Below are 25,207 nucleotides of genomic sequence, written 5' to 3' on the forward strand. Positions count from 1 at the left end.
CTTAGTAATTCTTTTTACTCTGGACTGTTGCCAATCGTAGGTTGGTAAAAAAATAGAGACAATATGCGTTTTGTTTGGTCATGCTAAGCAATTTATGTCTTTTTGTCTCCCGCGCTTTCATACGCTCCTATGAATGCCCTCTAATTCTCCTTGGAATTTACAGATGTCGTTCTACGCAGTCTCGAGACGGACTCACTACGCTCTGTAGTTTTTGTAGTGCTTTTCCAGAAGCCTGTCATGTGTGTGTGTGTGTGTGTGTGTGTGTGTCTTGAGCTTTTAGCACTCTTTGTCTCGAGATTTCAATTGAGATTCTCTCACATATTAATACTTTATTAATATCTATTAATATCTGTGCATGTCTTGTGAGATCCAGGACTTTAAATACGGCAATGCCTTGTGAGATCCAAGGAGGCCATTACGGTAATATCTTGTGAGATCCAAGACTTTAAATACGGCAATATCTTGTGAGATCCAAGGAAATTCGTCAAATTCAGATCCTCATGAGATCCGAGGCTTTTCATGCGCATGGAGGTTTCATTAACGGAAGTCTTATGAACAAGCCTAAATTCAAGTTCGGACACCTCACACCTGTTGAGATCACAGGCTATAACTATTGAGAGCCATAGTTCTAAGAATATTGTGAATAACCTATATCGTATAACCTTGTAAATAACATAACCTTACACGTAAGTCACTGATTAACTATAAATACTCTTATGTTCAAAGAAAAATTATCCTTAATTAATTACGCTTTTTTACTAAAAGTTTCTTTTTTTTTACAAACTTGCAGATATCATTTGTCATTTACATTTTTTTTTCTTTCATTACTACCATTATGTAATTTACTTTAATTATATTCTTTATTGATATCACATGTATCTGTCCACATTATACTATATTTTGGAATGACACAAATAAAATTTCAATATTTCTCACATTTAGTTCTTAAATAAAAACCATATTGTTTTATTTACTTACAAACTAATTTCTAACGATTTATGTTTTGACTTTTTATTTATGGCTTAACGTAACACGTTTTAATTATTCAAAATTAAATTGATATTTATCTTAACTTTCGATAACTATAGTATAGTTTGTTATCATTTGCTCATAAGTTTCTTATTAACAAAGGCAGATTTAAGGCATATAATTATCATTTTAATTATTTATTTTCTTATCATTTTCTCAGTACTTTATTTTTAAAATATCACCGTTTGAAATTGATCGCTCAAAATAATAAAAGATGCGAGGAATACATTTGTGGGTTCCGAGACAAAAAAATCACGCAAAATGTTTACATATATAATGTATATTTTCTTGATAATGTTGAATATATAATATGCGTAATCATTTTCCATCATTTTTGCAATTTATCAACTTTTTATATTCTTACATGATAACCGTGTTAATTTTAAACGGCTATTTGTAATTGGGATGAATTTCATATAAAACGGACGAGAAGGACAAAGTAGTAAATCGGCCTTTAACTGTAGATTTTTTAAATAATCTACAGGTTCCAAGTAAAAATTTTGCACCAAAGATGCTATTGTAGCCTTCAACTCGAGCAGAGCGAATCGTTGACCTATAATACAATTCAAAGTTTATCGACACTATCAAAAATTATCGACACGAACAGAAACGAAAATAACAATTTACCTATACAATTTTTCGGTCCTGCGCTGAACGGTATGTAGGAATATGGATGACGATTTTGTATTCTCTCGGGCAAAAATCTATCCGGATCTAATACTTCTGGATTTGGCCAAAAATTGAGATCTCTGTAAACTCCGTAGATATGAAGATGTATCATCGTTCCAGCAGGTATGACATATGATTCTGAAAAGCATATTATAAAATTACAGAATAATGAAATTTACCTAAATGAAGATTCTTTTAAGAAAATGTACATAATAATGTGTTACGTCTTGTAGACTTCACGATTCTTTCTTTTCGAGAGGAATGTATAAACAATTAAAGATAATGATTCTAAGAACTCTCTACGGGAAATATCAAACCGTGAGAGCTGTCACTTTAGTCGCACCCCACGAATGTTACGTGGATAATAAAATTTTTTAACAAACCTCCATAAGGCGAGACCAACTCTAAATAAGACAACCAAAGAAGTCTTAGAAATCTAATAAAGAATAAACACTTGAACGGCTCTCTAAACTCCAAAAGAATTTTAAATAAAACAGAGTCGCCGTAACTCGAGGCAGTTGTTTAGAACTGCAATCATAAATTTGAAACGGCGACGAAAACTTAAGAAGCATTAGATAAAAGAGCTCGCCTGACGGACCACCTAAAGTGACAGCTGTTTATAATAAATTTCTAAATATCGATAAGCGACTCTGACGGTACCAAATTCCTCATTGGCCAAATGGAAAAATCTCTTGAACCAATAGAGAAGAAATTTTTGAGACTCGAAGTCGAAGGAAACACCCCCAAAGCATAAGGGGCGTTAATTAAATTTTTAATTCGTCCAATTGTCCAATGGAGAGAAGGTACGAATCCTAGTATATAATGCGGAAGTAATGCGCCGCGACATCAGTTTTTTTTCGGTATCAGAACCAGTATCAGTATATTCATCATCATCTCAATCACTATTACTCGTACGGTACGAACTATTTTCTTCTACCTTGGCTTCGAGACGCGGAATTGACCCTCCATCTCGACATTAACCCTTCGGGTGTTAACATCTTCGAACATTAATACTTTCGATTCCGCGACGTGTGGTACGCCTAATATTTAACACAGACTCTCTGTGTAGTGGTTGAGTGCGGATTTAAAATTTTAAACAATAAAAAGCGTCAAACATTGTAAGCGAATTAAAAGTTTAAAACAATAAAGAGTGTTGAACACTGTAAGTGATTGTGCCATCCAATAAGAAGGACTGAACCGCCAACCAGAGTTGCTTCCAAATTCAGACCGACACCGCTGAATCCACTGCCGAGACCTTCTACAGCTTTTAAAACCGACCAACGTACTCAAAAAGTATGGATCCTGCCACCCTCCGGAAAATTAAGTCGGGCGCAAGAGTGAACAAACGGTGGCGTAACCATCGTACGGTCAGAGTCGCGGCTAGGGCCTTAGCTGATAAAAACTTTATTGTAGATTTCTCGAACATTAATGTAGAATTATTTAATTTACTGATAGCTAAACAAACAAACCAACAAACAAAAACTGACATCTCCGCTCCTATTTCAACAAATATTTCTCCTTCTCTTCCTCCTTCGAGAGAGCCATCCCCCTCGTGTCACTATCGATTCCCCTCCCCCTTCACACCCCATATCATCGTCCTTTCACAAACAACCCTCCCCAGCTCCGCTCGGTCTACCGGGCCCTTCCAACGAACCTCCCTCTACCTCTGAATCCTCTCCCCGTCCACCCTCAGCAGCTTCTACCATCGTTCTTGGTGATTCACCTCCATCTTTCCCCCACAATTCACCTGATTCCCAAGAAGAATCGGATGAAATTTGGGAGGCCCTTCGCGATATTGCCGAGGTCGTCGTCGATCTCGAGAAAGAAAACGCGAACGCCGAAATTTCTAAACACCAAGAACCTCCTCGTCCCTCGCCTCAAGATCCTATCCGATATTTAATAAATAATCTTCCAAGGATCCGACATCCCCTCCCAAAGGCTCGTATACAATCGGGCCCGGTCCTGTAGATTTGAAAACATTACACTTCGTCCTTGCGAACAACCCCGCGGGATCCATTATCCCATGGTTCCTCCCCGGTCTTAGATATCCCCTCGCCGTTCCGATAGAGGCTCTCTGGAAGAAATTACCCTCTTCCACGATTACCTTCGAAGAAGCATAATTATTTTCCTAGCCCTTCCCTTAGAATTTTAAATATTATTGTATAAATACCAGTCAGGTAATAAATCTTTTTTTTTATTTTTCCATTTCCAATTTACCTGACTGACGTCCCTCCGAACTGATGTAATACCCGCGAAAACACACACACACACACACACGCACACACACACTCAATCTATTAATAGGATTGATTATACTAATTAAAATGGCAATATTCTTTTAAAACTATATACTTATATACATTTTCATTTAATAAATGAATAAAAAGTAAAAATTTTAAACCTTAATCAAATTTATTAAACCTTTCAAAAACATTCCCTGACTCCCAGATCGCACAAGGTCCCGTCCCGCGTAACAGGAATTAACTTCCTTTACAGAAAAAGGACCACCGAACGAACGGCCTACTGATCTAGTAAAAGAGACCCTCGAGGTCTTTTTTGCAGGTCGGGCCCTGCACAGTTCGTTCGAGTCGAAAGTGTTAAGGTTTTACGCGTTTCGACAAGGGTAAGTTCTGTCCTTTCATTATCTCATTCTTGGTTTTCGAGTCTGGATATAACAAATGTATTTTTAAAATGTTAAAGCATTTAAACTTATTTTACATTCGATAATATATACTTCGTGTACTTAACAATATGCAAAAAATGGATTACATAACTTTATATGAATCTGAATCATATAATGAAATTACAAAATATTGAAATTTACAAAAATACGAAATAAAAAAAAAATAAAATGTACATAATATTGGTATTCTTAAAATGTTAAAGCAATTTAACTTATTTTACGTTTGATAATTTATACTTCGTGGTATGTTACATGTTCAGAATATATAGAGCAAAAAAGTAAAGCATTACGTAATTTTACATCTTCGGCAGTTTTTCGAAATATGGCAAACACGCTGGGATACAAACGTAGCGCTTCCTTTAAACATCTTTCTAAATATGATAAATTTTGCAACGCTTTCGTCATTAGCTTTCCTCCGTTCTCTTGCATCACGGTATTGACTTCAACCCTTACACGTTCTTGTATCACCGATGACATTTAAAATGTATTTTTTAATATTCTGGTTCTTATGTACGTACATACAAATAAATTCTTAATGAAATCAATAATTCTTGATAAAATCAAAATAAATTTTTTACATTTATTTTAAAAATACTTTTTTTCGATATATATGTAGAAACTAATGTAAAGAGTGCCTCAAAATTAAATGTCAAAACTTTAGGACCGTGAAAGATAAATTAAGAAAACAAATCTTTTAATGATTTGCTCGTTTTTGCTTCGTTTTGAAGAAATTCGCAAAAACCCATGTTGGGATGTTTAACGAAATTAGAATATTTGGCATATTGTGGCAGATGGTAATTAATTATTCGTTTGTAGACTTCTGATAAACAATTGTAATTAATTCATAATAGAAAGGCAAAAATATAAACATAAACTAAATATAAATTAAAGTAAGCAGATTACAATAAAGGGCAGTAATTAATGATATTCAATATTCCTCTCTAAGGTCAAATATGATTGGTTAATTTCTTGTGGTCTACGTAGAAAACTCTACGGTATCGTGTATATATTTACAATCTTCTAACTTTATTTTAGAAAGATTTTACTCTCTTTTTTAATCTTAATGTTTTATTACTTTTATTTTCTGGTATTTTTTGATAAACATAATAATCGTAGTATTGTTTTATATTTTTGGTGAAATCTTTTTTTTTAGTTTTTTCTAAAACGGAGCAAAACCGATATTTTGTAGGAGTTTTTATTCGTAGTTTATCGATCTCCTATATGCACTCGAACTGTTGAAATTTAATTTCAAGGCATTTGATATATAGAATATATATATTGCAACAAAAATTTTGATATCTGTACTATAATTATCTGTATAATACTTTGAATAAAAATTGTAATTTAAATAATATTTTGCAATAATATTGAAAAAAGTACCTGAATATCTTTGTGTTCAGCTAATAGTAATAAAGCAAACATCATATTCCTCGCTGTAGTATCATAACCCTGTAATCATCATCATTAATTATTGTATTATTGTATTACGTATAACATAATACAATTATACATGCTTAAATACACTAAACGAAAAAAAAGATTACTGATACGTATTTCAAACATAAAAGTATCGACTTCTTCTCTAATGTTCAAATCAGTTAATAAACCTTCTTGAGATGCCACTATTAAAAGGTCCAACATAGCCAGCCGCTTTTTTTAACTTTTTAGAAATAAAAACAACATATTAGCTCAATTTAATTTTTGCCTTCTTTAATTAACATTGTTTTTGTATAAAATTCAAACTTTATTAGAAATAATAATGATTTAATTTTACGACAAACATCCCAGATAGCCAAATGTCCTGATTGTGGAATCATGTTGTCGACAACTGTTGCAACAACTAATTTTGAAAAACTAGAGACAAGGTGAGACAGCATTATGCTTGTCGGGTTGAGCTCACATGATTTCTAATTCTAAGAACAGCAAAATGATGGCAACATATTAATACCAATATCTTGTCAATATCTTTATCTTGTCATTATATTTGTATTGTTGCCATCATGATGTTATAGAAAAAATAATCTCATTAGTTGTTGTCATGTTGCTGATAACATAACGTTTCACTTTGCTGATTATTTGCACTCAAAATTTTGTCAACTAATTTCGTAATATATAAATACTCATGTTGTTGTATTTAATATTGCGGATCTATTCTCATGTTAGCAAACGTACAGCAAACGTATAACAACCTATGCAATGCATTAGTCTGTCTAATATGATTAATCACGCTTGGTTATCTGGGATATGCTATATTATTACGTATGTTTTGTACAAATACTACAACAATAATTTTAGATTGAGCAAACAAGCTTAAATTAGCATCTGGTCTCTTACGTACTTCCAAACACTTCAACATCATCTATCTCTTTGTCACTTTCAAGGTTTTTCAAGTACCGACCATTGGTGCGTTCGTGATAAAGTTTTCTTTCCGCAATTATCTACACATACAAGTACGGTATTGTACTATAGCATAATATTAACAGCATAATGTGTTATTAATATTTTTGATTAATCATGTAATCTTACGGTACAAAGATTATGAGGTTTATTGTAATATTACGCAAAAAGGAGAGTTTAAAGGATTAAAATAACATGATTTAGAACGTACTTTTTCCATAAATCCATGCAATATTTTCAAGATTTTTTTGCTTTCTTCCTTGTGGCGATAACGAGAATAACAAATTGTTATAGAACCAAGGCCTAAAAATTCTAAAACGTAATTCAATAAAACTATATAATTCTAAAAATAATATAATTTTGTAACAGCTTTATTTAAAGTCAACGTAAATATTTAAAGTAAATTGTAAGTGATTATAGAGAATATAAATAAAATTTATCTATGTTACGAAAATATGTAGTATCTCCTAAAACATTAGCCATTTGTTTTAGTTAAATTAAATTAAAATAGATTCTTTGATGTAAATGTAATTTCCCTATAAATTTTATTGCTCAATTTATTTTTCCTAACTATTTAATATTTTAATATTTTCAATATTTTTAATATTTTAAAGATTACAAACAATATTTTGACATTAAATATTTAGCACGTACAATATTTTAACTTTAATTGTTTATATTAATTGTAGCTTCACATGACTATTAAATAATTAATCTATTTTTCAAATTATATTTATATAATCGTATACATTATCATAATATAAAGAAAAGATCATAGAAATAATACAATTATTTATTAAATATAAATTACCTATAAATTATTAGATCGCTAATGTTGTTAATCGCATTTCGATACTGTTGCTGGGCCTCGCCAAAGTTTTGCAGAGAGATGTCCATGGCAGTTTCTATGAATGCATTGATTATATAAAATAAAAATATTATACAATCAAAGATTTATTGTAATATTATATTTCATATATAGCTTTGAGTATAAAAAATCCAATTCTATATATATATCTATCTTCATTGCAATATTGATATTTTATATAGGAATAAACTATCTTCTTATCTGTAAACTATGGTTATTATGGAGATTATTATGAAGAATAAAATCTTTATATAAATAAAACAAAACAATGGCTGCGTTCAGCAGAAAAAGCAGCTTAGTAAGCGGTCTACGCTGCGCTGCCAGCAACATATGACGTCTGCTGAACGCACTTTTTCTATGCAGCAGTGTGCGCGTACTTGTCATAACTTATTTTTGAAATATGATTAGAAATAAACGCGTTATATCTAGGGTGCGTTCCATATGAACGCTCACGCGCTGTAAGCGCTCACGCTTATAAGCGCTATTTTCAATCGTTCCGTTTGCTACTTAAACGCTTAAAATTGCAAACGGAAAGTTGTTCCTTTTGGGTGCATGAGCATCGTAAGCATGTCAAAATGGCGGAAAAACAGACTGTTCTTTTGTGTTCGCTAATTATAATAATGTTCGAAATATTGTTTGATGACGATGGAAATTTTTTAAAACTTAATACAGAAGTAGAAAACATTCTTTTAATTTTTAATAAGTATGGCGAGAAAACTGCAATATTACGCCTAAAGAATTACGTAGAAAAGATTTTACCATCATATACCGATGTACAATTTAAATCACATTTCAATTATTAATCATATATTAATCATATATTAATCACATTACAATTTAAATCCATTTTTCTATTCATCATGCGATACCACAGGTGCGTTCCATATGAACGCTCACGCGCTATAAGTGCTCACGCTTTTGCTATCCTACCTCAATGAAATAAGCATTTGTGAGCACGAGTTCTGACGTCACAGTGACGTCATTAATGCGTTTATAAGCGCTTATAACTCCAAATGGAACAGCGTAAGCAATACTTATAAGCGCTTTAAGCATGTAAGCGTCCAAAAGGAACGCACCCCTAATTATTAATAATGGATCTAATGCTATTTATCATATTGGATGAAGGCCTTGATATAAATAATATAGTAAATAATGTGATAGAAGATTTAAGTCATCCAATACTACGTGAAGGTAGAAGACGAAATGTAAGGCCTCGTAATGAAAATTATTATGAAATAACGATTCCTCAATATACAGATATCCATGGAACATTTTAGAATGTCACGACGTACATTTGAAGTATGTATGCATAAGAAGGTGTATTTGTGACACTGCATCTTGAAAAGATCTTTGTATTTAATGCTGACTTATTAATTATTTCGACATATAAAAAACAATCTTTTCAAGATATTTATTCAATATCAAAAGTGAAATGAGAATATATAGTACATGTATAAATATAATTTAACTAATTTGATATTTTATACACTACAGGAATTGGTTAATGTTGTTGCTCCTCTTGTAAACAATATACAAAATGTTAATGTCGACATTTCAAAGAAATTGATGTTTACAATTTGGGTATTGTCAAAACCAGAGAGTTTTTTAGCTGCTGGTGACAGATTTGGCTTAGCAAAAAGCACTGGACATCAAATCTTTAAAAATCTTACAGGTGTATTAGCACAACTAATGTCTCAATATATAAAATGGCCAACTATAGCAGAATGTCAATTATCTTGTGAAGTATGTTCTCAAATTTATTATTCTTCTGTACGCATGTAAATTAATACGATGTATATTACACACACACAAACATGTAATTTTAGATATTTGAAAACCGGTTGCGCGGATTTTCAGGGGTAATTGGTGTAATCGACGGTTGCCACATACCCTGTAAGCAACCAATAGGGAATGCAAACGATTACTACAAAATAGAAAAGGCTTCCATTCAATAATTTTACAAGGTAAGTATAAAAATTAAGTGTATAAGTAATTTTTTATTATAAGTGGCAAAGTAACTTGTAGTTAATTTTTTCTATCTCTCGCTCTAAATGCTCTAAAGCATATTTTCTTTGCTATATATATCATTTTTTTGTATTGGTAGTACAAATACATATATATGTGTGTGTGTGTGTGCGTGCGTGCGTGCGTGCGTGCATGCGTGCGTGCGTGCGTGCGTGCGTGCGTGCGTGCGTGCGTGCGTGTGTGTGTGTGTGTTTGTACTACTAATATAAAAAAATGATATGTACAGCAAAGAAAGTATGCTTTACATTTTTGTACCAAATTATTGTACAATAAATTGTTTAATATCAGATAACAAGAAACGTTTACAATATTCAAATAAGAAACTATATTAAAAAATTTATTGTACAATATTTTGGTATAAAACAATTTTAATATGTTTATAGGGGTATGTGATCACACAGGCTCATTTATTGATTGTTTTATTGGCGTGCCAGGACGGATGCATGATTCTCGAGTTTTTCGGATGAGTCCATTATTCCAAGCAATTAATGCAGAAAGACCGCTAATTCCTCGTGATCAACATTTAATAAGAGATTCGGCATACCCATTATTATGTAATTTAATGACACCATTCAGGGATAATGGTCACTTGACGCGTTCATAGTCGACATATAATATAAGACTAAGCTCTATATGTTCTATTATTGAGAGAAGTTTTGGATTGTTAAAAACAAAATTCAAAAGACTGAAATATTTAGACATTAGCGATTTTGATTTAGGAATGCAAATGATAGCAGCTGCATGTGTGCTGCATAATTTTATAATTAAAAATGGCGAATTGAATGTACAAGATGAAGATTACTTGGATAATGACGTAGATGTACAAATTCAACAACATAATGTCGTACATGAAGAAAATATAGAAGCAATTGAGAAGCGTGCAAGAATTGTTGAGCGATTTTAAATAATCATATTATAGCAGTAGATGTACAAAAAAAGTGAAAGATATATACTTATAATTGATGTGAAATAATTATTAAAAATATATGTAATAAAATATAAGTATATTTTTGTATCATACATAATAAAATTTTACATGTACGAAATAATATTTACATTTTTCTTTTAAATAATAAATAACTTTTTGTGACGTACATTTTATATTATTTGTCCTTATACACTAAAAAAATAAAAATATTATATCATATATCGTATTTATGTTTTTGTCTTACATATCACATATTTGTCTTCCTTTTATACATTACATGTTTGTTTTATGTATCACATGTTTGTCTTTGTTTTATATATAACGTTTATATATAACGCTTGGTTTCTTTACAAGATCATTCTCTATTTTCTTGTAAAGTAATCAAACGTTTTAAAATATCATTCCTTTCTTGTTGAATTTTATTATGTTCTTCAATCTTGTCACTTAATTTATTAATTGCATCTACTCTTTTTTCTTCACAATCTAACATCATTTTATGTAGACTATACATTGCTCTTGATTTGGTAGCTTTTAAATTTTTAGGGGGCTTCTTTGACGGATTATCGAAAACAGGGCTGCAAAATAACTGTTTCCTTAGCTTTACATTTACAATATTTTTGTCCAAGTTATTACTACTACTCTTTATGTCATACATATATGGATCGAAGTTAAATTGTACACAGTTGTTTAACCAATTAGAAGTATATGAGGTATCTTTTATAAATTCTTGTACACACCTTACTGTACTTCTACTGTCTGAGTTTCCTGTTATTTCCGAACATGCGTCAATATCTGAATGCATATTTATAGTATGTTCATCATGTGTACTTGATGTTGATGGAATTGAAGAAGCAGACGAACTTTCCTGATTTACTTCATTACTGTTTATCATAGAAGACAACGTAGCACCTATATTTATGGTTCGATCTTCTTTAAATAAATCTTCCATTAAGTCAAACCATTCCCAAGTAATTCGACCGCGACCTGTACTTGTTTTTTTATTGTTGTCCTTTATACTTTTATATGATTGTTTTAAATTTCGCATTTTGCGATCCAGAATAGCTTCATTAATATTATAACCTTTTATTTTAAATTCATTTGTTATCTCTGTCCATAACAGCTTTTTTTTAATTTTAGGATCACGAAATTTATTTTTCCTTTCAGAATATTTATGTAGAAGTAATTTAGTAGTTTTATTTGTCCATGTAAAATTTTCATCATGATCTGTATTACACAAAAATATACTTATATCATTATATATAATAATATACACTCTAATAATTGTTTCAAATCAATTATAAGTATATACCATTCATTTCTTTTTGTACACCTGTTGCTTCAAACGAATTTATATTATCGTTGATATATATATTAAAGAAATCAACATCTATAAATAATCAGAGTATAAATTTATGTATGTTGGTTAGGAATATCAAAAATTAAATTAAGATATTAATTATACGCATATATGTATAATTATAAAATTTGTTATACCATTTTGCAATCTGACATGTGTTTCTTTTGTTGCGATAATATTATAATTTATATTATTATAAGTGTATATAATTGCATATTCCAATTCATCATTATTATTATTATCCATCTTAAGGTTATGTTTCTGTGATACTTAAAATGACATAACGTGTTGCGCTTAATAAGCATACTTTTACTTTGCTGGAAAAAATGGCGCTTAGTAAACATGTTGGAAAAGCGTAAAGCGATAGATGGCGTTCAACTGAAAATCTTTCAACAGTTGCAAAGCTGCTTTTTCCGCTGAACGCAGCCAATAAGAATTTTACAGCCATCTTACTGCATATCGCATCTAATGTGTGCTCGCTAACAAATGATGATAAATCTTTTACAACTATTCCTCCAGCATCCTTCAACGATTTTGTCATGCAATTGCTCTCTTTGATCAAGATATCCACAAACTGATTTAATATATTGAAGTGAAATGTAGGTGTTAATATCTTGCGCCGTGTTTGCCACTTAGTGTCTAAAGCAGAAACAATATAACGTAAAATTATACGATAAAAAGTTTTAATAATATTATATAAAATTATATTTTTATTCTTACTTTAATGTTTAAATGATCAATTTTTAAATAATATATTAATTATCTTAAATTAATTTTTTTATCACAACATTCATTTTATAATCCTTTAAACTGTTTTTTATAGTTACACTAGTTATTCCCTCTTCCGTACCTCTTTTTTTTTTGGCATGCTCGTAACAATTTCCTCTAAATCCTCCATTTTAATCATTTCAAACTTTTCTATAGTATTATAGTTGTTTTCAATAACATAAATAGTTCTCTTACTCCCCGGACTTCCACTCGTACCTGCATCTGCAAATTTTTCACTATTTATAGATTTTACTATATTATTAATACTATGTATATAATACATATTCAATTTATCAGCTATATTGCACTCATTTATGTCTCCTAATATTTCAAAATCTACATCTTCTATTTCTCTTCCATGCATTGGCTCACCTCTAATTATTTCTTTTAAAGTTTTCCACATTTTTGTCGGGTTATTCTTATTACAATCTATCATATTTTCATAATATTCTTTTTTCTTTTCTCTAATTAATTTGACTACTGCATTTCTTTCACTTCTGAATTGCATCCAATTTTGCTGCGTATCAGTGAACAAGGCGTTATTTTATGCTACATCTCTTCTATCAGATGCTACTCTTATATCATCTGAAAACCACTTTTTACCTTCCCATACTTTTGGTATTTTAAATTTTTTCCTAGGTGCTGTACTATCCAATGCATGTACCATAATATCGACAAATTTCTTCGCTCTCTCACTAACTTCTAAACCTTGACATTGTTCTATTTTGTCTTCTATCAATCTATTAAACTCATCTGCATTAAATTCGCTGTAATTCCTACCGCTAAATTCTCTATATTTACTTATGGTTTTACAGGCGCTTAATACAACTCTTAACCATGCATGATCTGTTATTTTAGGTTCATGTATTACTTGTACTTGAACGTTATTATTAGCAAAACATAAATCTATAATTGTTTGACTGTCCTTTGTAACTCTCGTCGGTTTATTAACATACTGTTTCATACCTAAACTTGCCATTACCGTTTGCAACTTTTTAGAATAAAACGAATCAATCATGAAATCTATATTAAAGTCTCCCATTACCATGCAGTCTCCTTTTATTACTAATTCCTCTACTATATCTTCAAGAAACATCACAAAATCACCATGCGATGTACTTGGTGAATGATATAGTACCATTACCACACCTTTATACAATTTCTCTTTTACCTCTATTGCAACACACCAACAGTTCGACACTATTTTTTTTACCAATACTATTTCATATTTAATATCGTCTCTTACATATATAATTGCTCCTCCTGTATTTTTATTTTCTGCGTTACATCTAATTATAGAATAACCTGGCACGTTCACTTCACTATCTTCAATTTCATCCGTCAGCCTAGATTCTGACAATGCTATGATTGCTGGATTTACTTTCTTCATAATCTGATGTTGTATCTCATCTTTATGTGCTGTCAAACTTTGCGCATTTGTATACAATATCAGCTTCTCTTCTTTCTGTAACTGCTACTTGTTGTCCTCCCAGCCAACCCTCTTCTTCTCCTCTTGTATCACTCTTTTATATGTCGGACATTCTGGATCAAGTGCGTCATGCTCATCACTTATCTTCAAATTGTATGTTTGAATTTTAAACATACAGTTTACGCATTTTTTCTTACATTCAACTGCTTTATGATTTCCTGCACATTTATGGCATGTCTCATCTCTTGTACAATTTTTTGCAATATGATAATAACCCCAGCATTTAAAACATCTTTTGACATTAATATGATTAAATACAGGACACTTTCCATCCTACATTTATTTTTCCTTTATTTAACAATAACTCATGGGTTTTCTCATCTGTTTCAATTATTACGACGCCTTCTTCTCTTCCTCTTCTTCCCGATTGATTACTGTAGCTCCTTTTCTCCTTGATTATTTTCTTTATTATTCGTATCTGAAATTCCTTATTTACTGCAACTTTATTCTGCTTCTTGATTGTATCTATTAATTCATTATCATTCAATTTTATGTCTTCTTCATCGATATTGACTATTTTTATCTTAGGTTTTATTTGCGGCGACTCAGTAACTTTGAAATTTTCACCCAACTTAGCTTGTACTGCGGTCTTTAATTTTTTCATTTCTTCTCCCGTTTCACAACCCAAGATCACTGTTCCCTTACTTCCTTTTCTTAGTTTCGTTATTCCCATTGCCACATTTTTAATGTCAACCTTTTCTTTTATCAATCTTTTGGTAGTTTCACTCTCCTGTTCTACTTTAGGTTTAATAATTATAACATTTTCTTTTTTCTTCTCTTTAGCTGCTTCACTATAGCTTCTATGTGTTCCATCTGATAGACCAGACATCCCTCCTTGTATCATTTTTCTTATATCTTCCAGTATTTCTTGTTTAACATTTTCCATTTCTTCTCGGACTACCTTTTTAATTATCTTTTTACATACTGTCTCATCTTTCATTTCTTTCACTGCTCTTACAAGCCAATCTATTTTTATATCAATACTCGATGATCCACTCGTGCCTACTGCCCTGCTTCCACTACTTGGTGTCACAATCGATCCTGTCGTCGATGTTGACATATTCTTCATAACTTCCTCCCTATCGCTTTCAATTGTAAATTTCTCAAATGGGCCTTGACACGGCACTAATTCATGATTTTTATCATAAACTTTATGTTTACTCAAACATCCTGGATGATAAAAAAGTTTATTGCATGACTTGCATGTCACTACTTGGCTTCTTACATGCCGAACATCGATATTACACATATTCATCATTCATCATTAATTATCGACCGAAACGCTAAAATCAGCGTAGACGGTCAATTACCTTCGTATTCACTTCGTATTCACTTCGTATTCCACGCGTCAGCACTTTTGTGTCCACCATTAATGTCTACCTGTTGAGACCTCGATACCTCAGGCAGAAAAATGTAGCTCTTGCACTCACAAATTAACACATCCCGGCTAGATAACACTCATGGTTAATCCCGATCTATGCAACTATGATTTTAATAACTTTTGATCACTCTCCTTGCTTATTTAACCACTTAAAAGTTAGCACTTTTATGGAGCAATGTTTTACACGTCTTCACTCAGAGAGAGAGAGAGAGAGAGAGAGAGAGAGAGAGAGAGAGAGAGAGAGAGAGAGAGAGTGCGTGCGCGCGCGTGTGTGTGTGTGTGTAAAAGAGAGTAATGAAGACAGAGATAATATCATTGAAATATCTTAATCCTATATATTTTATGTAGTTAATAATTTTAAAGAGTTATAAATAATATGATAACTTTATTATAATGAAAAATATATTGTTGGCGTAAATCAAACAAAAAAATTTTTATCGTTTATTGTTTATAATTATGTTGCTATTTATGATATTTAATTTCTTAAGATTCTAAAGTAGGATTGCAAATTCTGATCAGTGCTTCATAAATAGTATCAAAATTAGGTCGAGTATTATATTTATCTTATTATCTATAAAATTTTTCAGTTATTTTAACATTGTTATAATTTTATTTACTTTATAAATGTATAAGAAGAAATGCTTCTTAAGTGATCGCATCATAATATCCTTCTAAAGTTTAATTTAAAATTTAGTCCTATGCAAATTTTTCTTCGTATGTACTTTAAATTTAAAAATATATTTTTATTACTAAGCAAAAATAGAATTGTTTTGTAACAAACGGAGCTATTAATTAAGCATTCGCACACTTCCATAAACAAAAAGTTAATTTGAAAATTTTATGTGATTTTTATCAAATTTATTATCACCTTACACACATAAACATATTGTGTTTCCATATACTTAATATACATATACAAATTATATAATTATCACGAATGTTTCATAGCATTTTTTCCTTTGTTTATCTAACTTTTAAAGATTTGTGCAAAAAGAATATAATACATTTAGTATGATTATAACAATATGATATAATAATCAAACAAAAATTAACAACTTGTGTTATTAGAAAAAAAATTATGTATAAAAATCATGCACTTACACGAATTATATTATTAACCCTAGTTCAAATATTGCAATAAAATGTTATAAAGTTCTATTTTACATAAATAAGTATTACTCAATTACCTGATAAATTCTCTGAAGCAACGTTCAATTGAGACACCATTCAAATGTTTAAAATATTTTAAATAAATTGCAAATCCTTTCAAGCAGATACATGTGCTAGTAAAACAAATTTCCGCGAACTGATAATGCACATCTGAAGCATATACTTATAATATCTCTGGCTCAAGAGCGTATTAACAATAATCAGAGTCTCATAATTGAGAGGCAAGTTGAATAATCCCATTTTGATTAAAGACCAAACAACACATTTGATAAATGTACTTACAATAAGGTTTTTTCATTTTTATATATGTTATAGAGGGTACATTCCTAAATTACACTTTGTTTGAATTTTGTGGCGTCTGTTTGTTTTTAAAATATATAATTTTGAAATAATATTTTTAGAAAAACAATTTTAGTCTCAATGATCTTAATCTTGAGATATGTTTTCAAAATTATTTATAAAATAAATGTCTCAATGATCTTAACCTTGATATGTTTTCAAAATTTTTTATAAAATAAATGTGTGGACAGGGGAAGAGCTCCGCCTACATCTCTACCCTCTATCGCAAAAAAATACCATTCTTCAACCTGTTTCTCTCTCTCTCTCTCTGTTTTTAATATTAAAATCATACATTCTTATGCATATTTTTATTTGGAAAGATAAAAATTGTGGAACCATTTCAAATAGTAATTGTAGAACTATTAATTTAACATAGTAATTGTTATTGTTTAAAATCTTTTTCAAAATAAAAATATTAACATTGAAATTAAAAATATAACACATATGTTACAAACACAATTTTATTTTTCTTTAACCAATTTTTATTTTCATAGAAAAGTGTATATTGTCGAACGCTTCAGTAATTCGAAGATTTAGTATATAAAAATCAGTCCAGAACGTGCATTGGGCAGTTTAGTATTTCACTACAATCAAAATTTAACTTATTAGGTAAATTTCATATCTACATGTTAAATTTTTTACCGAAAGGTAATTTTACTCATTATTTTCAATCACCAAATAAAAATGTCTCTCGATAACAATTTAATTCGTAGAGATAAATTTTATCAATAAATAGAACCACAGATACTAATATTTATCTGCAATAAATAATTGACGGCTAAATCTACCAGAAGTTGGAACATTTTATAATTGCAATTATAACCATGGTTAGAATCTGGCAATATTACTAAAATTTGGTAATTTAAATAACTCTGAATTAGATAGACTAATAGATTCTACATATTCTCCATATTCTCTTTTGTTATTTGTCGCTGAAGGTTTATATGTTTCTTGATTTTGATTAAATTTTATACTTATATATCTACACATGAAAGTATCAAGAAATCAATGGTTTATCGAAAGATAAATGCTTTATATTTTATCTATCCACGATATTATTTAGAATTCTCAAGAAAATACCAAGTTTATAACACATCGTTGTAACAAAAAGAACAGAATTATAAAAAAGAATTTAAAAATTTTAAATTAATTAAAAAAGAACAAAGTTCGGTTTTTATCAAAAAATCTGTAATATTTATTTTATTTTTCACAAAACCATCTTGTCCGTGTTTATTTTCGTTAATCGCATAAATGTGTAATATCAGGTTCTAGACTTAAAATACATTTATTTGGAAAAACCTTTTGTATAATAAATAGACATGCTAATTACGTTTAAACGTTTAATAGCGAGCTCTTGTTATTTTCAGTTCTTTCTCTTTGAAATATCATCATTCGCGATCAATCAAAGAATGAAAGTGAGGAGACACGAGACAAAACACACTTGTGTGTCTTGAGATAAGAAATCACGCGACATGTTTACAATGTATATTTTATTATGTTATATATATATTTTATAATGTTGAACAAAAACAATAAAAAAAGTCTGTGAACTCCGCAGATATTAAGATGTAAATTAGTTCCAGCAGGTACTACGTGACTCTGAAAAACGTAATATAAAATTTTCGAAATATTAAAATGTACAAAAATAAGAATTCTTTTAAAAAACAGAATGTAAATAATATTGTATTCTTAAAATGTTAAGGCACACACACACACACAAATTAAATTTATTTTATATTTAACAATATATACTTTGTCTAATATGACATGTTTAAAAAGAAAACATACTCATCGCTGTAGTATCATAATTCTGTAATTATCGTCATATATATATATATATATATATATATGTATATATATATATATATATATATAATTTGAAAATATATACGGCTCCAATATTTACAAACATTATAAGATATACTCGGCAATGAGAGCCCATGCGCGGATGTTGATGCGTAAAGAAACTGCGTAAAGAAACTGCGTAAAGAAATTAATTCTTTTCACGAAAGAATTTTTAATTAGTGCACAGAGCACATATTTAGATTCTCATTTTTGAGAACTCTAAAAACCCCTCTATACCCCCCTAAAGAGATGTAGACGAGAAAAAATATCGGGGCGAAGTCACTGAATCGGGAATGATACACACACACATATATATATATATATATATATATATATATATATATATATGTGTGTGTATCATCCTTCCTTAAATAATGATATATAAAAATTTAAAAATTTTTTAAATTTACTGATACGTACCTCAAATATAAAAGTATCGATTTCTTCTCTGATGTCCAAATTAGTTAAAAATCCTTTTCGAGATGCCGCTATTAACAAAATAATATTAATTTCATTTTTGCAAGTCATGCTTTAATTATATTTTATATATTTAATAATTTTAAAGATTTATAAATAGTGTGATGAATTATTTATTATAATAAATATAAATATAAAAAAAATTAAATAAAAAAAAATTTTATCGGCTATTGTTTATAATTATGTTTTTATTTATAAGATATAATTTTTTAAGATTCTATTGCAAAATCTGATTAGTGATTAATGGTATCAAAATTAGATCAAGTATTATTTTTATCTACTTATCTAAAAATGTATCAGTTATTTTAGCATTATTATTAATTTTATTTACTCTATAACTGTAAAGAAATGCTTTTAAGCGATCACATAATAATGTCTGTCTAAAGTTCAGTTCTACAAATTTGTGTGTGCGTATCTATTTTAAATCTATTTTTACTGCTAAGCAAAGATAAAGAATTGATGCGTAATAAACAGAGCTATTTAATTAAGCATTCGCACACTTTCTCATAAACAAGAAATTGATTTGAAAATTTTATGTGATTTTTATCAAATTTATTACCACGTTACACACACAAACACATTGTGTTTTCATATATAATACAAATTATATAATTATCACGATTGTTTAACAGTGTTTTTTCCTTTGTTTATCTAATTGTTAAAAATATGCGCAAAAATAATATAATATACGATTATAACAATTAAACAAAGTTAACAACTTGTTATTCAAAGAATTATGTATAAAAGTCATGCACTTACACTAATTATATTATTAACCATAATTCAAATGTTGAAATGAAATGTTATAAAGTTTTACTTTACATAAATAAATACTACTCAATTACCTGATAGATTATCTGTAGCAACATTCTATTGAAACATTACTCAAATATTTAAAGTGTTTTAAATGATATTACAAATCTTTTCAAACGGATACATGTACTAGTACAACAAATCTTCGCGAACTGACAATGCACATCTGAGGCCTATACTTATAATATTTTTAGTTCAAGAGCGTGTTAATAATAATCACAGTTTCATACTTGAGAGGCAAGTTAAATAATCCCATTTAGATTAAAGATTATTTTATGTATGTTATAGAAGCTATGTTCCTGATCGTTTGAATTTTGTGTCGTCTGTTTGTTTTAAAAATATATAATTTTGACATAATATTTTTGGAAAAAGAAATTTAATTCTCAATTAATCTTGACATGTTTTCAAAATTTTTCGTAAACACACAGTCTTTGTTTGTCTTCTCTAGAGGACGGTTGTGTTTTCTTCCGTTTTGCAGACCGTTACCTGCTTATACAAATTTCTTTTTCTTTTTGAAGTAAAACGAAATTGAGTAAAATTTAAAAATTAAATATTAATAATGGATGGAAGAAAAACTTGCGGAGGATGTGGCACGGTACTGGTGAAACCAATAGTTTGCAGTATATGCGACGTTGCATCGCACCCGAGCTGTATTTCTCGCACGGGACATCCACACCAAGGAGGCAAATTTTTGGATTGTAGTGCTGCTGATGGCTCTCAGTATCCTCGCCAGATTGATATTGTCAGCAATTCATGCTTGGAAAAGATCCGGGAAATGATACGAGCGGAACTACGTTTTGAGTTTCGATCGATATTTGCAGATTTTCGAAAGGAGTTGGCTTGAGGGCTATAAGGCGGACATCGGAAAAATAAACGATAATTTCTTACAGCTATCGAATAGGATCGACAAACTTGAAAATTCCGGGGCGAAAGTGGTCCACATCATACGAAGAGGAGATATTAATTGAAATGTCTAAGAGGGAAAGAAGAACGAAAAACATGATTCTTTTTTATATGGATGAGCCTGAATCCGTTACGGATTCAAACATTTCAGATGCTGACTTAGTCAAGGACATATTAAAAACAATCCTACCTAGGGACGTACCAAACATTAAGATTGTTAGACTGGGGGTGAAACGTCGAGAATATACTAGGCCAATACAAATTACCCTTCTTTCTAAGCGTGATGTATTGGATGTTCTAAAGAACAAAAGAAGATATACAGGTTCCGTGAAAATTTCACAGGATAAAACAGCGAAAACTCACTTGAAGAATCTTAGAGCAAAATTAAAGGAGATGGTAGAAGCCGCCGAAAATAAGACTATTCGTTATATCGATGGTGTGCCAAAAATTGTGAAATTTCAAATTTCAAAAAACTCCTAAAGCTTCCTCTAGTATATGTACAAAATGTTCGTGGTTTGGAACCAAATTATCTGACTTGCGTTGTGCTTTGAGCTCTGTTTCTGAAACCTATGATATTATTATATTAGTTGAAACGTGGTTAAATGGTTCCATTGCGGACGCTGAGCTTGGATTTGAAAATTATAATGTATTTAGATCAGATAGAATTATAAACTGTGACCGTTCTCACGGAGATGGTGTTTTGATCGCGATCCGAAACCGTTTTTACAGTAGAATGTTAAATATGTCTGTTTCCGATATCGAGCATATAATTGTTGAAACACAGTTTAACCACAGGCGTATCGTTGTCAGTGGTACATATATACTATCATGTTGTGCAGAAGTGGTTTATGAGTCGCATTGCCATACTATTGAGAATATTATGTTAAACTCTAATGATGCCGATTTTATAATTGCTGGAGACTTTAATCTTCCACACGTAATTTTTAAAAATGATACGGATGGTACTCTTTATTATAATGTCTCTCGACCTTGTAGTATGATTAGACAAGCAAATGTTCTCATAAACTATTTTAATGAATTTAATCTTTACCAGCATAATTTTATCGGTAATGTGGACGGAAATATGCTTGATATGATATTTTCTAATTTATTGAATTTATCTTTCGTAAGAGCATTGGATCCTTTAATAGGTTGTGATAAATACCATCCGGTCCTTGAATTTGCTTTGCCTGTGTCATTTAGAGAACGTGCGGATAGATCGTCTAATGTTAAGTTTTAAGCGTGCGGACTATGAAGCGATTAATGAGTATTTAGGCAGTATATCTTGGGATAGCGAACTGGAGAGTCGCGATGTTGACGATGCTGTTGACATCCTATACATGCACCTCAATGGCGTGATTACTTCATATGTACCGACGTATACAATACGCAGATCTGCTTATCCGAGTTGGTTTTCTGCGGAACTTATATCTCTCACAATAGAAAAAAAGAAAGCTCATCGTAACTTTAAATCATCAAATTCACTTTCTGACTATTTGTCATTTATAACTTTGAAATCTCAATGTAAAGCTCTATCTAAACGGGCCTGGAATAAGTATCTGCGGACAACTGAATCGGCGATCTCTTAAAATGCGAAAATATTTTGGAGTTTTATAAACAACATTAAAAATAAGAGTTCAATACCGTCTTATATTAGTAACAATGGCTGTCACCTCGGGAGCAATTTATCTATTGCAGATTTTGCAGATTTTTTCGAATCTGTGTATGTTAAAAGCGATTTTAAAGGTGATTCGATTCCTAGCGATGAAAAATCTAAACATTATTTAGATATATTAAACCTTGATATAAACATAGGGGAGGTCTTAAATCATATTAATAAATTAAATCTAAATTCAAATCCAGGAATTGATGGCATATCTCCGTTATTCATAAAATCATGCAAGTATGTCTTATCTAGAGCATTGTGGCTGATATTCAATAAGTCACTTTCATGTGACATTTTTCCTGAGGCTTGGAAAACGTGCATTGTTGTGCCAATCTTCAAGAGTGGGGATAAGAGTATGGTTCCGAATTACAGGCTCATTAGTAAGCAATGTATATTTCCTAAGCTTTTTGAAAATATTTTCGCGGTAAAGCTATCATCGCTTCCAAAGAACATAATCATAGGTGAACAGCACGGATTTGTGGCGGGCCGGTCGGTCTCCACAAATCTTTTGTTGTATCATGATTATATAGTCACAGCCCTTGAGAGGAGACTGCAGTAGATAGATGCAGTATATACTGATTTTAAAAAGGCTTTCGACAGTGTTGATCATAAAATTCTTTTATCTAAGCTTCGTAATTTTGGTATTAATGGAAACTTATTAAAATGGATTTCTAGCTATTTAACTGTCAAAAATCAAACTGTAAAAATTAACACCTCTTTTTCTAGAAATATAAAAGTCACCTCGGGTATTCCTCAAGAATCTCACTTGGGTCCGTTGTTGTTCAACCTATTTATAAAATAAACGATATTGAACAAGCATTCAAATACTCAAAATTTCTGCTCTTTGCGGACGACTTAAAAATCTTTCGACAAGTTACTAGCCCTGTCGATACCTTTTATCTTCAGCAAGATCTAATTGGTTTAGAAAAGTGGTGCAGTCAAAATAGGCTCAACTTTAATATATCTAAATGTCACATAGTACATTTTAGTCGCAAAAATAACAAAATTATCTACAAAATTATGTTTTAAATGGAGTCCGCTTCTCCGTCCGTCAGTTGACTCTATTCGTGATCTGGAGGTTTTGTTCAGTAGCGATTTGTCGTGTGATAAACATATGAAATCCATTACTTACTCTGCGTTTAAAAAACTGGGCTTCATAATTCGTGTTTGTAAATTTTTCAGCAATGTTAACACATTAAAACTATTATATTGCTTCCTAGTGAGGCCTCAATTAGAATTCGCTTCTGTTATTTGGGCACCTTACTACGCAAATCATAATATGTCAATTGAGAGAATTCAACATCGTTTTATTCATCGTATGAGTTTTGTTATGCATAAGCCGATGGTCGCTTTTGACCATAACTATGATGTATTGCGTGACAATCTTGGGCTTCTAACGCTGAGTGATCGTAGAATCATGTTGGACTTAGTTTTTATGTGCATTGTTAAACGGAAGTGTCGATTGCCCTGAACTTTTATCAAATATGAAATTACACGTTCCTGGTAGATCACTCAGGCAACATCAGCTATTTGCTGTTGAGGCTCATAGAACGTCGTATGGTAGAAATAAGCCACTAGATTATGCTTATTAGCAAATGATTTCTCAGCGCGTATTGATTTTTTTCACACAAGTCCAAATCTGATTAGAAGGAATTTCCCCCATTGGATTTAGTCACCGTTACCTTAATTTATCATATTTTATTAATTGCGTACTTATATTCTTATATTATTAGTGTAAATTTTAGACTATATTTTGTATTTTATTGTATATTATTCTTTTGAAATTGTACTAGAAGGAATTTTCGTTCCGTTGATTCTTGAAGAAATAAATAAATAAATAAAGTAAATGTGTGAACAGGAAAGTGAGCTTCATAACAGTTTTTGAACAGTGATCATAAAAAATATTTAATTAATTATATTAAAAACATCACCCATTCTTACAGATATCAACGAACATTGATATTCACACACAATATTATCAGGTCAGTGATTTCTTTTATTGTTGACTATGTTCGTCTGTAATAAACATCTATCGGAGTAGGTTCATACAACTAAGACAACAGCGTTTTATATTTATACTCATAACACATTATTAAATATTCTCGTTTTAATTTATAAATTTTTATATTTGTGATTTAATTTTTGCGCTGATGAAGACTCAAAGATTGAGCTCGAAATGTACGCATCCAAATAATTATATAATTGAACTGTAATTTCTTGATAACATTTGTCGGTTTAATATCTTCGTATGAGTAGAGTTACGTTAATGCGATATAAAGATTCTCTTAACATTTGTAATTTTTGATATGAGGATTGATTTGCGTTATGATAATGCGATATAGAACACCGCTATTAGTAATTTTATTATTGAAGATTATGCGACATATGTAATAATTATTG

General features: G+C 30.5%; 2 pseudogenes; one reads left to right on the forward strand and one right to left on the reverse strand.

Annotated features, from left to right (window-relative positions):
• Window positions 1–25,207, forward strand: part of LOC140673319 (cytochrome P450 4C1-like) — a 157,834-nt pseudogene that overhangs the window by 79,573 nt on the left and 53,054 nt on the right.
• LOC140673449 (cytochrome P450 4C1-like) lies at window positions 378–12,591 on the reverse strand (annotated as a pseudogene).

This window comes from Anoplolepis gracilipes, chromosome 14 (genome assembly GCF_047496725.1).
Source record: "Anoplolepis gracilipes chromosome 14, ASM4749672v1, whole genome shotgun sequence".
Lineage (NCBI taxonomy): Eukaryota > Metazoa > Arthropoda > Insecta > Hymenoptera > Formicidae > Anoplolepis > Anoplolepis gracilipes.